The sequence below is a fragment of the Bos mutus genome, chromosome 15 (assembly GCF_027580195.1).
Source record: "Bos mutus isolate GX-2022 chromosome 15, NWIPB_WYAK_1.1, whole genome shotgun sequence".
NCBI lineage: Eukaryota > Metazoa > Chordata > Mammalia > Artiodactyla > Bovidae > Bos > Bos mutus.
In genome coordinates, this window is record NC_091631.1 from 50,490,114 (window position 1) to 50,507,710 (window position 17,597).

The window sequence follows — 17,597 nt, forward strand, 5'->3', positions numbered from 1 at the left end:
AAGCAGGTTATGAGGATAACTAACTGCCTTACTTTAAATGGCCGCTGGACTCACATGCATCCACCTTTTCATCTTGTGTTGACTATAGGACTCGGGAAGAAATGCTTAAAACAAGGCTTGATTAACATAGGAAAAAACCCTCCAAAACAGCCAATATTCCTGTGAGGAAAATCTGATTTCAGAGATGATAGTTTTCAAATTAGCAGTTAACGTTTTACCCATTATTTTTAGAGTCTCCAAATTAACTCTTCACTTTAACCTTTTGTCCTAATTTACTTGTCAAACACAAAACTCTTGGACAAAAACTAGCTCACGTATGCTAGTACACTGACAGGCTGTTGAGTTCATATAGGATTTAAAAAAACTTTTTAAAATTGTCACAGATGACTACTGCCTGCTACCAGTACTTTCAGGATTTCATTCTGTCTCTGGGATGTCCAGTGGAAATTCCTTAATCCTGAGCTGATTCTGTAGTGTGTAAAGAGGCTCAGTAGAAGCTATTATGGAGAGCATTTGGGATGGACTTGTGAACGCCTACTTCATGTGTGCTTCACGTGTGTGTGTGTCCTAGTTTATATTGCTTACTGGCGATAATTTTAGGTTTCTTTTTTCTTTAGGTTTTGACAAACTATGGAAGGCTCGTTTGGATCTGTGACACATCGATTTTGGGGGGAATGCTCTTCTCTTTGTGGGTTTTTCATCTTCTTTTATTTTGGAACTATGAAGACTTATGAGCTCAGACATTTCTTTTTTTTAACTGGTGAAGAGAAAAGCTGAAAAGGAATTTACCTTTTTTGTTCCACTTGTTTGCACTGTGTGCTGACTGAACATTAGTTGCACTAACTGCTGGTTTTTTAAAAATTTTTCTGGGGAAGGGGGGACAAAGAAGGAAGAGAAAGAAGGGGAGAAACCCTAAAAAGAGAAGAACCTTGATGAACACAAGCTTGTCTACGATTTCAAAATTCTCCAACAGCTGACTCTTGAGTGCATTTCAACTTCTCCCTGGTTACTCATCCGTTTTTAAGCCTGAAGAGCTTATTACTTATTTGTGCGAAGTGCCTTATGCTATGAGACCATTCAGAATATCATCTTTTAGACACAGCCCAAGGAATCAACAATAGTATTTTTTTTCTTTTTTCTTTATTTTAAAAATTTTCGTCTTTTCATTTTGGTTTCAAGTTGAAGTCTCTTCTCTTCCCTTTCTACCTGATACTCAAGCCCAGGGCTGGAAGATGAAACGTATTAGTAATGTTAAACACCATTTTCTTTTTCTTTATGTGGAGGAGTTGATATGCAACTGCAGTTCATCCGCACTGTAAATACATGTATTTAACAAAAAAAACAATCCCAAGTAAAAATTTCTTCTGGGCTGAGTAGATGCAACATCATCGCTCCCAAAGGAAAGAGCAGTCTATCATCGCAGGAGCCATATGACAAGCCTTTTGTGCTCTATAGCAGAACACTAAAGACTGGTTTACATACGCCTCCATTAGCAGTTATGGCACTTGATGTGTAGACATGTCAGAGCCTTTGACCCTCTTTCCTCTGTGGCAGAGCGTGTCCCATAGAAAATTGGGTGTGTATACTTGTATAAACTTTGTAAATAGGTTTTTTTCTGGGTTCATATATATATATATATATACATATATATATATATTTTTTTGGATGAAGGTTGCTGGGATTAAGGGGATTAGAGTGATTATGGGAGCAGCTAAAGATGAGAGGGGCTCAGTTTTCCGCAACACTAAATCTAAAAAGTATTTTGGCTTCTTACTGTAGAGAGCAGACCTCTACAGGAATCCTACATTGGAAAAGAGACCCAGAGGTCTGCGGTTCACTGCTGCCACACTGTCTCACATAGTACCTTTGGAGTAGGCCTGACAGAGAGCACAGGGAAGCTTCAGAAACCTGTAATTCAAGATGTTATTTTTTTGAGACGTTCTCTCTGATACTGTTCCCCGCCAGCCTTTTTTAAAAGTTTGAGAAACTTTTCAAGCTCTGCAAAAGGGGACAAAGAATTTGCCTTGCAGTGTGGGGATATGATTGAGCGGCAGTGTCTTTGAGCAGTATATGTATAAAGCATGGATTTGCATTTCAGAATATTAGCCAGTACCAGCTTTGGTAACTTCAGCAGTTCTGGGGCTTACTTTCTGTGGATCACCTCCTGTACTTTTGTGTGTTGCCCTCTGCCCACCTTGATACATAAACTTGCAGGAACGGGCGACCCCTGAGAGCTGTTAACTTTCATGCTGCAGAAAGCTGCTTGCCATTCTCTTGCTTTGTGACAAGAATTACCTGTCATTTTGCATTGTAAATTGCTGGCAAATGCTTTACAGTCAATAGTGTTGCTTTAAATTGTGCCCCTCCCAACATGCTTGATGTTTGGCCTGATCTCCAGGCAAAAGGAGTGAGATGAATCAATACCAGTGAACTTTTTTTTTAATGTTTTTAATTCCCTTTTAACCCAGTATACTAGGTCAATCAGGAGGCATCTAGGATTAAAAAAAAAAAGAAAAAAAATTTTAAAAAAAATTGGTTTTCATTTGTCATTGTCTTTTAAAACCCTAAAATATTCCAGGATATGTCTTACATAAACTTTCATGCTTAACTCATCTGGATAAAGAAGTCAGTTATTCAAAGTTGCTTTTTTGACTCTGCCTAGTTCTAAGCAAAATTATTTGTAATTCCAAAATTCCTTGAGGATCAAAATCCTGCAGATGCCTCCTGATCAGACATAGCCCTAACTCCTTAAAAATTGTAGCAAGAGCTGCACAGTACAAACCCAAAAAAGAATAACTCATTTATCTGGTATCCAAGCCACACTGTGTCTCCAGCCAATGTTGGTTACTAAATGCAAGGCCTAATTAAGAAAGTAACCTTTTCCCAGGGAGGGGTGGGGGGAGGGAACTTAAAAGGCATCAACTTTTGACCAAAAAATCTTGCCCTTGTACTGATGCAGCTCTCTCTCCCCCCCCCATCTCTTCGAGATAAGAGGGATCATTCATTATAGAAGAAAAACAAGGAAAGTTCATAAACGCAATTTTGTGTCTCGCTAGAGAGAGAGTGGGTGACTAAACAACAGCGCAGTCTCTCGCCATCCTCAGACTGTGCTCTGCCTGGTGCCACGTGCCTGTGGGTCCCTCTAAAAGCACAGACTTTAAATGGAAAGTATTACTGAAGTACAGCCTCTGATGAGGAGTGGCACTTAAAACTATCTGGGACACCACTATTGGACACAGTCTTATACAGGCAGCTGTCCAGTTTTGGTGCTTGACTCTTGAATAGGAATTGTTAAATGGAAAGATGCTCTACGAACTAGGTCAAAGCCTAGTCTTTTTTTTTTTTTTCTTCAATTCCCCCTTAAAATAAGGAGCATTGTTACTATTAGTTGTTTTTCTGTTCCTTCCAGTATTGGGTGTTTAAGTAATGGTAATATTTTTCCAGTGGTTCATTTGGATAAAAACTACTCCCCTTATTTTTAATATTTAAATTACAATCAGCTCCTGGTTTAACCAGTGGTTATATAGTCGTGTAATGAGTTATGGACTGTTACACAGCTTGCTGTCTCTCTCTTCCTTACATTCCGATGGAGAAACCTTCTTGCCTTTTCCCTTAGGAATGGAATAAATTTATTCTAAAATGATCTTCCATGGGAAGAAGTAAGGGGGAGAGAAACCTAAATAGAATCTCTAAATCATTTTCAGGTTGGTCCCAGCATCATTACAGGTTGGCCCCAAGGGGCGGGGGGGAGGGGGGAGGCGATTGGTTGTCAGTATTTGTTTTCAGAATGAGATGGGAGCATCTTTCCTTTGCCTTGTGCTTTGTGTTTGATACCATCATGCTTGGATTAGAACCAGACAACTCAGCACAAAGCCTTGAGTGTACATTGTTGGAATCAAAACATCTCATTCTGATCACTTGGTTTAATTTTTTTCTTTTTTCTTTTTTAATAGGGGTGGGAGGGAGGTTACTTTGCCCCAAGAGGGAGGGTATCTGCACTAAGGATTTAGAAACACTTTGGAAGCTCATGACCTCATCAGAAACTGCCTTTAGTCACACTCCTGACCTTACTATAGATGAGTAACAAAAAGATGAAATAAATTCTTGGGAATTAAGCCATGTTGTTTTTATTTGCTACTTTTTTCAGTGTTCTGTGTATCTTAAGCTGTTGTAGAATCATTTTTCTGGCAAAATACCTTTGTCAAGCCAAAAATTTTTGGCCTCATGGGAGCTGATGCAGTCAACTTCTTGGTGACTTTAGTGGACCTTTTAAGCCTGTAGTTCTACTTCATACCTTTAGTTTTTTGGGTTTTGTTTTTGTTTTTTAACTTCCAAAGAAAACCCACTTCTTTCTGATCTAAAAACTCATCTTTGAGGTAAAGAGTTAAGTGTCCAAAGGTTCATGAGGTCAGAGGGAGCTAGCCTGGCACCTGGACTGTGCCCCTCCATAGCTGACAGATTCCAACAGAAGTGTATTTAAATTCTCCAGTAGACAGTACTGGGCAGGGCAAGGGAGGGGGTAGGGTTGGGCTATTAAGATACAGGCTACTGTATTTTAACCAGTGGTTGTGGGGGAGGGGTGCTTGGAGAAAACAAAGTCTCTATTCCCTTTTTTGAAACAAAACGAAGACAAGTTATTTTTTGTTTAGTAAAAACAGGATACCAGTGTCCCTAGCCACAAGGGACCAGTTCCACTGAGAAGTGAACAGTTGGGACTCAATTTTGAAAACATCTGGGGAATGGGAAAATTGGCTTTCTGTTAATTGGCAAATGTTCCAGTGGGGCTGTGTTTTTGTTGGAATGTCTTACGTTGTATGTACACATAATATTGACCAGAGTCTGCTGAATTTAAAAGAAAAGATGGTGGATAAAATCTTGATTTGTTAATTTATCTCAATAAAAGCCCACTGGAACTCCAGATATGTGTGTGGTGTGTCTTTAGTAGCAGCAGTTCAATCTTGAAGTCATTTTAGTTAAACAACTCACATTCTGAAAAGCAAGAAGACTCAGCACTACTCCTCTGAGCCCAGTTCAATAAAATCTGAGAGCACCTTTGTCCAGCCCTAGGGCTGTCTCTCCATTTGCATTTAATTTTTCATAGCCTAAACAGAACAGGAAAGGGGAGTTGGTCCACAGTATGTTGGAGAACTGCCAGTAATTACTCCCTAGAATTGTTTAGAACCTGCCCCCCAAAATTAGTGAATAGAATTTGTATTCTGAGAACTACAAATTCTGATGAAATCAAAAGACCTCAGTAATTGGAGAAAAGCAGACAAAGCTGGACCCGACATCCTCACCTGTGCACCCAAAAGACTGGTGTAACAAGGTATGTGCAGGACTTGTATGCTGAAAACTGCAAGATAACGCTGGTGAGAGGAATCAGGCCTGAAGATACAGTCTTCAACCCATGTACTACAGCTCTCTTGTCCGTTCCCCAGTTTCATCTATAGGTTCCCTGTATTTCCTTCCAGTCAACCCCAGCAAGCTTTATGACAAAAGCTGATTGTAAAATGCATGTGGAAAGGCAAACTGCCATAACAGCTTTAGAAAAGAACAGTTCAGTGGCTCAGTCGTGTCCAACTCTGCGACCCCATGAATCACAGCACACCAGGCCTCCCTGTCCATCACCAACTCCCGGAGTTCACTCAAACTCAGGTCCATCGAGTCGGTGATGCCATACAGCCATCTCTCTCGTCCCCTTCTCCTCCTGCCCCCAATCCCTCCCAACATCAGAGTCTTCCAATGAGTCAACTCTTCACGTGAGGTGGCCAAAGTACTGTTTCAGCTTTAGCATCATATCTTCCAAAGAACACCCAGGAACTATCTCCTTTAGAATGGACTGGTTGGGTCTCCTTGCAGTCCAAGGGACTCTCAAGAGTCTTCTCAAACACCACAGTTCAAAAGCATCAATTCTTCAGCTCTCACATCCATACATGACCACAGGAAAAACCATAGCCTTGACTAGACGAACCTTTGTTGGCAAAGTAATGTCTCTGCTTTTGAATATGCTATCTAGGTTGGTCATAACTTTCCTTCCAAGGAGTAAGCATCTTTTAATTTCATGGCTGCAATCACCATCTGCAGTGATTTTGGAGCCCAGAAAAATAAAGTCTGACACTGTTCCTACTGTTTCTCCATCTATTTCCCATGAAGTGATGGGACCAGATGCAATGATCTTAGTTTTCTGAATGTTGAGCTTTAAGCCAGCTTTCACTCTCCTCTTTCATCAAGAGGCTTTTGAGTTCCTCTTCACTTTCTGCCATAAGGGTGGGGTCATCTGCATATCTGAGGTTATTGATATTTCTCCCAGCAATCTTGATTCCAGCTTGTGCTTCTTCCAGCCCAGCGTTTCTCATGATGTACTCTGCATATAAGTTAAATAAGCAAGAGGAGTCAAAGTTCACTCAGTTGTGTCCAACTCTGTGACCCCATGGACTGCAGCATGCCAGGCTTCCCTTGTCCATCACCAACTCCCAGAGCTTACTCAAACTCATGTCCATCCAACCGTCTCATCCTCTGTCGTCCCCTTCTCCTCCTGCCCTCAATCTTTCCCAGCATCTTTTCCTAGGGTCTGTTCAAATGAGTCAGTTCTTCGCATCAGGTGGCCAAAGTATTGGAGTTTCAGCTTTAGCATGTCCTTCCAATGAATATTCAGGACTGATTTCCTTTATGATTGACTAGTTGGATCTCCTTGCAGGCCAGAGGTCTGCCAACTTTCAAGGAAGTTGTAAATTCAGTTTTCACTACAATACACTGAAGAAATGACAGACAAGCCACCAGCCTTTTCAAAGAATGGGTATGTACAGTCCAGCCTAAGATGAGCCACATAAATATTTCCCGATTGCTGGCTTGCATTTGGGTTTACTCCCCAGAGACTCCCATAGGAAATTAGATGAAAGGGAGTTTGTGCTTAATTGCTCAGTCATGTCTGACTCTGCGACCCCATGGACTTACAGCCTGCTAGGCTCCTCTGTCCATAGGGATTCTCCAGGCCAGAATACTGGAGTGGGTTGCCATGCCCTCCTCCAGGGGATCTTCCCAACGCAGGGATTGAACCCAGGTCTCACATTGCAGGCGGATTCTTCCCGTCTGAACCACCAGAGAAGCCCAAAGAGGGAGTTTGTATTCCTTTAATTCCCAGCCTGTAAGATGCCTCAGGGCTTCCCTGGTGGTGAGGATCCTGCTTGCCAATATAAGAGACAGAAAAGAGTAATTCAATCCCTAGGTCTGGAAGATCCCCTGGAGGAGGGCATGGCAACCCACTTCATGGACAGAGGAGCCTGGTGGGCTACAGTCCATTGGATGGCAAAGAATTGGACACAACTGAAGTCATTGGATGGCAAAGAATTGGACACAACTGAAGTGACTTAGCACGCACGCATGCACAAGATGCCTCTAGCCGCTTTGTTCCTCACCTGGAGATCTCTGCAGCTAAGTGTCACCCTGCCTCCATTTTCTGGTTCCCTCCCCTTGGTAGATTTTCCCTACACCCACAGCTTTGTAAATAGGCACGATGAAAATAAATTCTCAAATTTTCCTACTACAAGTGTGCCATCTGTTTCTTGTTGGGACCCAGACAGAATAATTGGTACCAGAAGTGGTCCCAGAAAAGAGACTCTTAAAATGAGATTCTGGCATTGGGTTATTTATATTTGGTGAGCTCAATGATCACCTCCTTAGCAGGGTTGGTGGATGGGCTGTTCGTGGATGTGGTGGCATCACAGTTCGGATTTTCGTTGGTAGTACCATGGGAATAAGTGCAGGCAAAGGGTGAGACAGGAAAATCAAGGGTCTGTGACAATCAGTAAACCTGCAGACTTGGAGAAAATACTTGCAAATGATGTGACAAGGGATTAATTTCTACAATATACAAATAACTCATACGACTCAACAACAGAAAAACAAACCCAATTGAAAAATGGGCAGATGATCTAAGACATTTCTCCAAAGAAAATATACTGATGGCCAAAAAGCACATGAAAAAAATGCTCAATATTGCTAATTAGAGAAATGCAAATCAAAACTACAATGAGGGTCACCTCTCTCCAGTCAGAATGGCCATCATTGAAAAGTTTACCAACACTAAATGCTAAAGAAGGTATGGAGAAAAAGGAACCTTCCTTACACTGTTGATGGGAATCTAAATTGGTGCAGCCACTATGGAAAACAGTATGGAGGTTCCTTAAACAACTAAAAATGGAGTTACCATAGGATCCTGCAATGCTGATCCAGGGTACATAACCGGAGAAAACTCTAATTAAAAAAGATAAATGTACCCCAATGTTCATAGAAACACTATTTACAATAGCCAAAACATGGAAGCAACCTAAATATCCATAAACAGAGGAATGGATAAAGAATATATGGTATGAATGTGAGTGTGTGTGTGTGTGTGTGTGTATAAAATGGAATATTAGCCATAAAAAATGAAGTAATGCCATTTGCAGCAACATGGATGGATCTACCAGTTATACTAAGTGAAGTAAGCCAAAGGCATATCATATGGTATCACTTACATGTGGAATCTGAAAAAAGAGATACAAATGGACTTATTTATAAAACAGAAATAGATCCACAAATATAAACAATTTATGGTTACCAGAGGGGTAAGAGTGGGGAGGGATAAATTAGAAGGATGGGATTAACATATACATACTACTATATATAAAATAGATTACAAACCAGAGGTCTTAATTCCCAAGAGAGAAATGCTTCCTCCAGAGAACTCATCAGAAGTTCCATCAAACTGGAAACTGAGCCTGCCACACTGGACTTCTGCCTACTGTGGACTTCTCCTGCTACTCAACCAACAGGCTGCTTTGTGACCCTAATTTGAAAGGGAGAAATTGGGTTGGGATTACACAGAGACAGCAAGGAAGACTTTGTCTGAAATGCAAATCTCCTGGGGCTACTTTCAATATACCTTATAATGTGATAAAAGTTAATGGAAAACTACAATAATCTAGTAAAGACTGGATTAGTAATAGTCCAGACTCTTCAGAAGGTTTGGGTCAAGGCAGAGAATCAAGATTATCCAAGATACTTGCAGAGGACAAAGGACATGCGGAATGGGTAGTGGAAGAAGAAAGTTATTGATACCATATGACCACATGACTAGTTGTAGAAATGAAGATTATAATATTTATGAGTATTTCTTCCTTATTTTATTACAAATCTATTAGGTATGTATCAACTAGTTATTTTTTTCTCCTCTCATTCTCCTACCATCGAAGACAAGATTTATTAATAGGTGTCAAAAAGGGTTTTGACCCACCAGAAAAGGCTTGAACTTGCCTGAAAATATAAAATGACATATAGGAATTTGTATCCTCTTTTGGGAGAGGGTTAGAATGCTTTTGATTTTCTGCTGGACAGTGGAGTATTTAATCAGATGCATAATTTTGCTAATTTTTAAATTTGGAAGCTAAAAATGGGACGACCCAGAGGGAGGGTAGAGGAGGGAGGAGGGAGGAGGGAGGAGGGTTCAGGATGGGGAACGAGGGTATACCTGTGGCGGATTCGTTTCGATATTTGGCAAAACTAATACAATATTGTAAAGTTTAAAAATAAAATAAAATTTAAAAAAAATGGTTAATAGAAGTGACTGAATGTCATATTAACATGAGATGGAATGTTGTGGTTTGTTTTTTTTTAATTTGTCCATTTAGCTAACCTGCAACTACCTTTCCTAGAATCTCCTGTCTTGTTAAGTTCTACTTTGGTAGATTTGTGATATACTAACTTGGTTAAGCTCAAATTAAATTTCCCACAATTCCCTTCCCTATTTGGCTCAGAATCAGAGCTGGCCAAAAGAAAATTTGCACAGTATTTGGAAGGTGAAACTGAAGCAGCAGGAATCACAATCTGAAGGTTATCATGGTCAGAGGTGATGAGAGAGGTGCCAGAAAGTTCCAATTTCCCCTTGCTCTTTATTTTTGCTGCACATTCTTGTTCTTGCTTCATGTCCAGCTCTTTTTCCTTATTGGTAGCTCTGCTGACCAATAGCAACACAGATCTATTGCCAGACCACTTGGCTGTGAATGCACTAATTTGTTCACTCAAACTAGTGATTAAGGGAGTCAATTAGTGATTTTCCCCTGTTTTTTTTTTTTTTTTTTTAATAGCCTCATTTGGACCATTACTTCCCCAGTTTCTCCTCCAATTATGTAAAACAGTGGCTCTCCAACTTCAGACATCTGAATTACCTGGAGGGCTTATTAAAACCAACTTTCTGAGTCTACCCCCAGAGCTTCTGAGTTTATAGGTCTGTGGTGGGGCCTATACATTTGTATTTCTAACAAGCCTCCAAGTAATGCTGAGGCTTGATGCTGTTGATTCAGGGAACATATGCTGGAAACCACTGGAGTAAAGCCTAATTCCTCTAATAAATTCCTCATTCTATAGTATCCATTGTAGTTCTGCTTCCTCGATTTAAGCCTGGCTAATATAGGGCTCTAGACCCTTGAGAGTCCCTTGGATTGCAAGCAGATCCAACCAGTCCATTCTAAAGGAGATCAGTCCTGGGTGTTCTTTGGAAGGAATGATGCTAAAGCTAAAACTCCAGTACTTTGGCCACCTCATGCGAAGAGTTGACTCATTGGAAAAGACTCTGATGCTGGGAGGGATTGGGGGCAGGAGGAAAAGGGGATGACAGAGGATGAGATGGCTGGATGGCATCACTGACTCAATGGACATGAGTTTGAGTGAACTCTGGAAGTTGGTGATGGACAGGGAGGCCTGGCGTGCTGCGATTCATGGGGTCACAAAGAGTCAGACACGACTGAGCGACTGAACTGAACTGAACTGAGACCATATAAGCTTCCTTTGTAGTACCTCAGTCAGTAAAGAACCTGCCTGCAATGCAGGAGACCCAGATTCGATTCCTGGTTTGGGAGGATCCCCTGGAAAAGGAAATGGCAACCCACTCCAGTATCCTTGCCTGGAGAATCCCATGGACAGAGGAGCCTGGAAGGCTACAGACCATGGGGTCGCAAGAGTTGGATACCATTTAGCAACTAAACCACCAGACCATGTAGGGGAAGAGAAGAAATTAAAGGCTATAAAAATGCAACTGGGGCTTCCCAGGTGCTAGTGGTAAAGAAGCCACTTGCCAATGCAGGAGATGGAAAAGGTCAGGTTTGATCGCTGGATCAGAAAGATCCCCTGGAGGAGGGCATGGCAACCCACTCTCAGGAAATCCCATGGACAGAGGAGCCTGGTGGGTGACAGTACATAACGTCTCACAGAGCTGGACACAACTGATCGAATTAGCACACATGCATGCAAACACAATTAGGAACTTGCCAGTGAGGGCAGTAGAAGAGGACTGCCTTCCAAGACTTCCTGCCAAGATAGAGTAATGGTGAGCAAATCTACTCCCTTTCCTAAAGCAGCCAACAATGGACAATACATGAGGCAATAGTTTAAGACACCAGGAGATGAAAGACAGTGAAACCCAAAGATGGAGGCTCCATAACTATTGAATGAACAAACAGGATTTGTGGATAGATGCTACTTCTGCCCATGGCTGCAAAACCTAGATTTTTCAAATGTCTCCTTTGCATTATTAAGCATTTGACCATATGTAGAAAGGCAAGATGAGCCCTGTGATTATGAACACCCAACTTACTGCCTTGAGAAAGCTTTCCAGCTCTGATGCAGGGAAGGGAACCCAAGTGGAATCCAGCAAGATACATGGCTTGAGGAAACAGAGCTGAGATTCTGAGAAGAGCGAGCAGATGGAGACTATAGGACAAAGTGTCAGAGAGGAGAGAGCTGCAGAGAAAAAGAACTCCAGAGATATGCAGAGGATCCCCCTTGAGTCTTTGGCTGAGCATTGATTTGCCCAAGCATGCCTGGAAACTACTTGAGACCAGAGAAAGAACCACCCAAAAGGATTAGGGGGGTACAGTGCCCAGAGCTCACACAGGGTTGGAAATAGTGCCTGTACCCACCAGGCAGACCTCCTGATTCATGAGGCATTGGGTAGAGTACTGAGAAAGGTCTTGCCGTAGTAATGAGTAATCATTAGAGTGCTGATAAGTCCCCACCAAATGCGTCTTAAGGGCTCCCCTGGTGGCTCAGTGATAAAGAACCTGCCTAAAATGCAGGGGACTGGGTTCCATCCCTGGGTCAGGAATATCCCCTGGAGGAGGGCCTGGCAACCCACTCTAGTACTCTTGCCTAGAGAATCCATGGACAGAGGAGCCTGGCAGTAGGGTGACTCAGAGTCAGACATGACTGAAGCAACCAAGCAGCAGCAGCAGCAGCAATGCATATTAAAAAGCAAGAACTGAGACTTCCCTGGTGGTCCATGGCTAAGACTCCACACTTCCAGTGCAGGGGACCCAGGTTTGATCCTTGGTCAGGGAACTAGATCCCACACGCCACAGCTAAAGATTCTGCATGCATCAATGAAGCTCAAAGATCATACATGCTGCAACTAAAACCCCGCACAGTCAAATAAATAAATATAAAAAATTTTTAATTAAAAAAATAAGACCCCAAAGGATTTAACTTTTTCCAAAATAACTGCTTCCCAGAAAAAAAAAAACTCAAGAATATTTATGAGAATATAAAAAAATCCAGCACCCAAACTAAAATTAATAATGCCTGACAACTAATTAATAACAAGCAAGCATGCAAATCAAAACCACAATAAGATTATCACCTCAAACCTGCCAGAATGGCTATCATCAAAAAGAGGACGAACAGCAGAAGTTGGCGAGGATGTGAAGAAAAGGGAACTTTTGTGCACCGTTGGTGGGATTTTAAATTGATGCAACCACTGTGGAAACAGTATGGCAATTTCCCCCAAAATTAAGATCAGCACTACATCATGATCTAGCAAATTCACTTCTAGGTATTTATTTACCCAAAGAAAACAAAAACACTAATTCAAGATGATATATACACACCAATGTTCATTGCAACATTATTTATAATAACTAAGATAAGGAAGCAATCTGAGTGTCCATTGATAGGTGAATGGATAAACACTTGAAATACACATACACACATAATGGATTATTACTCAATCAGAAAAAAGGACATTTACCATTTGCAACAACATGGATGGATCTAGAGGGTATTAGAGGCTTCCCTGGTGGCTCAGACAGTAAAGAATCTGCCTGCAATGCAGGATACCTGGGTTGAATCCCTGGGTTGGAAAGGTCCCCTGGAAAAGGGAATGGCTCCAGTATTCTTGCCTGGAGAATTCCATGGATAGAGATATAGTCCAGGGGTCACAAAGAGTCAGACAGGACTGAGTGACTAACACTTTCAGAGGGTATTATGCGAAATGAAATAAATCAGACAGAGAAAGACAAATACTGTTTGTCTCATTTACACGTGGAATCTAAAAAATAAAACAAAATGGAAACAGACAAAGATACAGAGAACAAACGGGCACGTGCCAGAGGGGAAGGCAGTGGGGGTAGGGGTGAAGGGAATTGAGTGATACGAATCCTTGCTTACAAAATAAACAAACCATGGGATGGCATACACAGTATAAGGAGCATGGTCAGTAATACTGTAATAACATTGTATGGGGACAGATGGTTACTAGCCTCACTGTGGGGATCATTTCCTACTGTAAGCGAATGTCAGAATCATGTAGTCTTCCTAAAGACTAACAATACTGGACATCAACTATATTTTAATTAAAAAAATAAAAAAACACAAAATAAATTCTAGAAAATGTAAGCTCTTGGGGACAAGAAGCAGATTAGTTGTTGCCTATTGGGGAAGAGGTGGGAAGGAGGGGAGGATTATAAAGATATACAAGGCAACATTGAGAGTGATAGATGTGTTCAGTATTTTGATTGTGATGATGGCTTCACAGGTATACACTTGTTAAAATACTAAATTACAGACTCTAAATATGTGCAGTTTATTGTAGGTCAATTGTGCCTCAGATCCCAGGGATGGGGGAGCCTGGTGGGCTGCCATCTATGGGGTCGCACAGAGTTGGACACGACTGAAATGACTTAGCAGAGAAAGCTCTTTAAAAAAAATAGAGCATGCAGAAAGAAGCAGAAGGCCTTAAGGAAGATTTGAAGGAGTCATATGTGGTCCTTGGGCACATAAAACTGAAGACCAAGACCTGGGTCTGACTGCAAGAATTATAGAACCACAGGACCCACTGGAATGCACGGCCTACCAGATTTCTCATGTTACACAATCTGATGGGGAGGGAGGAGCCCTCTGAGATGTGGGATGGGGCATTTGGACATACATAAACCAGGATCCAAAATCACTGCAGATGGTGACTGCAGCCATGAAATTAAAAGATGCTTACTCCTTGAAAGTTATGACCAACCTAGACAGCATATTGAAAAGCAGAGACATTACTTTGTCAACAAAGGTCTGTCTAGTCAAGGCTATGGTTTTTCCAGTGGTCGTGTATGGATGTGAGAGTTGGACTATAATGAAAACTGAGCACCAAAGAATTGATGCTTTTGGACTGTGGTGTTGGAGAAGACTCCTGAGAGTCCCTTGGACTGCAAGGAGATCCAACCAGTCCATCCTAAAGGAGATCAGTCCTGGGTGTTCATTGGAGGGACTGATGTTGAAGCTGAATTTCCAATACTTTGGTCACCTGATGTGGAGAGCTGACTCATTTGAGAAGACCCTGATGCTGGGAAAGATTGAGGGCAGGAGGAGAAGGGGACGACAGAGGATGAGATGGCTGGATGGCATCACCGACTCGATGGACATGAGTTTGAGTGAACTCCGGGAGTTGGTGATGGACAGGGAGGCCTGGTGTGCTGCGGTTCATGGGGTCACAAAGAGTTGGACACAACCGAGCGACTGAACTGAACTGAAACCAGGCTAAAACTTTTGAACCTTCTCCATTCTTTAAGAATGAAAGGAGAGAAGAAAAGAATCACTTGATGGCAGAGAAATCGGACAAACATAACTCAGCCGGGTGATTCAGGTCAAGATCAACAGTAAAGAGCCATGTTGACAGTATGTACCCTTGAAATGACGCAATGCGGACAGCACTTGTCCTCTTCCTCCCCCAAACCCGCAATTCCAACATAACTACGAGAAAAACACCAGACACTCCAACTTGAGGGACATTCTAAAAATGTTCCTGGCCAATACTGACCAGTACTCCTTGAAACTATCAAAGGCGTCAAAAACAAGAAAAGTCTGAGAAACTGTCACAGCCAAGAGAAGCCTAAGGAGGTGTGACAACTAAATGAAAGGTTGTTGCTGCTGCTAAGTCGCTTCAGTCGTGTCCGACTCTGTGCGACCCCATAGACGGCAGCCCACCAGGCTCCCCCGTCCCTGGGAGTCTCAAGGCAAGAACACTGGAGCGGGTTGCCATTTCCTTCTCCAATGCATGAAAGTGAAAAGTGAAAGTGAAGTCGCTCAGTCGTATCCAACTCTTTGCGACCCCATGGACTGCAGCCCACCAGGCTCCTCCGTCCAGGGGATTTTCCAGGCAAGAGTACTGGAGTGGGGTGCCACTGCCTTCTCCGAAATGAAAGGTAGGATTCTGGAATAAAGAAGTAAGTGAAATAAAGAGTAAGTGAAAGACTGAGGAAATCTGAATAAAGCATGGACTTTAGGTACTAATAATATATCAATGTTGGTTCATCGCTTGTGACCAATGTACCAGCAAATGTATGTTATTAGTTATACGGGAGGAAGCGGGGGAGTATGCCTGTGTTTTTTAGATTATACAGGTCCTTGCCTTTTATCTGTACTCACTAGCCATCCCTGTGCACTCAGATGAACCACCAGCACAAGGCTGCTGCCTTTAAACTAGACTGAGACTCTGAGGTTAACAGGATATTGTGAATATAATGGAAGAGAAATACGTCTCTCACGGCAGTCAGCTGCCACAGAGCCCCGCGTGCTAGTGGAGAGCCACCTTGGGATTGTCCCCACAACTTTCTGCTCCCCGTCCTTATTTCTAGACATGTCAGCGCTCAAGGGAGTTTCCTTGGCCTCCTGGCTGACCTGTCTCTTGGGCTCCACGTAGCAGGCTTGAAAACCTTGTATAATAACTGCCCAGCCTGGAGACCAAAGAACCCAGAAACAGTGACAGAGACATCAGTGGGTTATTAGATAGGGGATCTTACACTTTTGAAGCAAAAGGTCCTGGAGTGACACCCACTTTGTGTACAGCAGGTGGAAGCTGGCTAGACCTTCACAACTCAGGGGAGACGGAGGCTACCATTTATAGGGGGAATTGCCGTAAGGTTGGCTCATCAGTTACCAGGGAAACCAGCGGCTAGGGCAGGGGGCAAGCATGTTTATAGTTACTGATTAAGCCCTGTAATTAAGAGGATTGGATAGTCACGTGAGTGAAGCAGGGTCTGGTCAAGCAGGAGATGTACAGACAGCAGGAAAACAGCCATCTTGAGTGGCCTGACCATACATGGCCCTAGACAGTTAACAAGCATAAGGAATAATTTCCATGAACCCAGACCCTTGCATCTTTCCATACAGAGAAAAGCACTAAAACCATGAACTTGAGATGCCTGTTTTCTGTGATTAATTGTCATCTTTAAATGTTTGACTACACGTTTGTTTCAGCAAAATCTCCTATATATCCTGCTTCCTCTCTTACCTCTTTGGAGCAGTTCCTCCAAACTATCTGAGAGGCTATGGTCCTCAGCAAGGTCCCCTAGCAAAACACAACTTACAACTTTTAGGTTGTACATTTTTCTTCATTTAACATGATTGTGTTACTTTATGGTTCTGATAACTTACAGGAGGTTTACACCAACTGCCCCTTTGTTTATTGATTGTAGTGAGACTCAGGATTCACTCCTGGTCTCACTCAGCACCCTGGAAGACTCTGCCTTGATGGGATGGTGGAATCACCTGCTGAGAGACAGCGTCCTGCAGGACCGGGGCAGCATCCTGCAGGACTGGGGTGCCATCCTGCGAGATACAGTACACGCCTAAACTGTTGCCAATATATAGAGCCATTTCCCCATAGGCAAGATGCACGGGTCCAAGAACCAAGAGCTGGAGATGAGAGTGGCCCCTTTCGGGACTTCCCTGGTGGTCCAGTGGGGTTAAGACTCCACGCTTCTAATGCAGGGGGTTCCAGTTCAACCCCTGGTTGGGGAACTAGATCTCACATTCCACGAGGCCAAAAAAAAGAAAAGAACCCTGTCCAGAAACATCCTGTCAGAGGTTAAGGAGAGCAGAGAATGGAAGGTGTAAGAAGGCAACTAAGATTACCTTGGTCTTGGGGTCAGCTATAGAGATGGGAATGCAGCAGCCACATTTGATGAACAACTATTTCTTTTTCTTACCTTATCTGAAGAACACCAGTGCTTTCAGCTGGAAGCATAACTAACTGGCATCACCCCAAGATGGTACAGTAGCTGATGGGACTTTATGAGTCCTTTGTGTTGGGGAAACAAAATTTTCCTGTGGACAAAGGTCTAGAGTGGATGCTGAGGGCCAAAGGGGTGGACTGTGCCATATATCTTTTGTTTGCCCCTCCAGAACCCCCTGTCACCCCACCCCACATCCCCCTCGCCATGCCCTCTGACCCAGGAGGCTGATCTGTATGGTCCACATCCTGTGTCTTCAGCATCCTGGCAGAGCTCAACAGGAGATCAGAG

The 17,597-nt window shown here is 42.6% G+C and overlaps 1 protein-coding gene across 5 annotated transcripts in view; it reads left to right on the plus strand.

Moving 5' to 3' along the window:
• The window catches only part of DDX6 (DEAD-box helicase 6), a 31,673-nt gene extending 26,755 nt beyond the window's left edge, over positions 1–4,918 (plus strand). For all 5 annotated transcript variants that reach the window (XM_070384113.1, XM_070384114.1, XM_070384112.1 and 2 more), the window contains exon 14: positions 618–4,918. The gene's annotated coding sequence lies outside the window, so the exon portion shown is untranslated. The remainder of the gene's footprint in view (positions 1–617) is intronic.
• Positions 4,919–17,597: the final 12,679 nt, after the last annotated feature.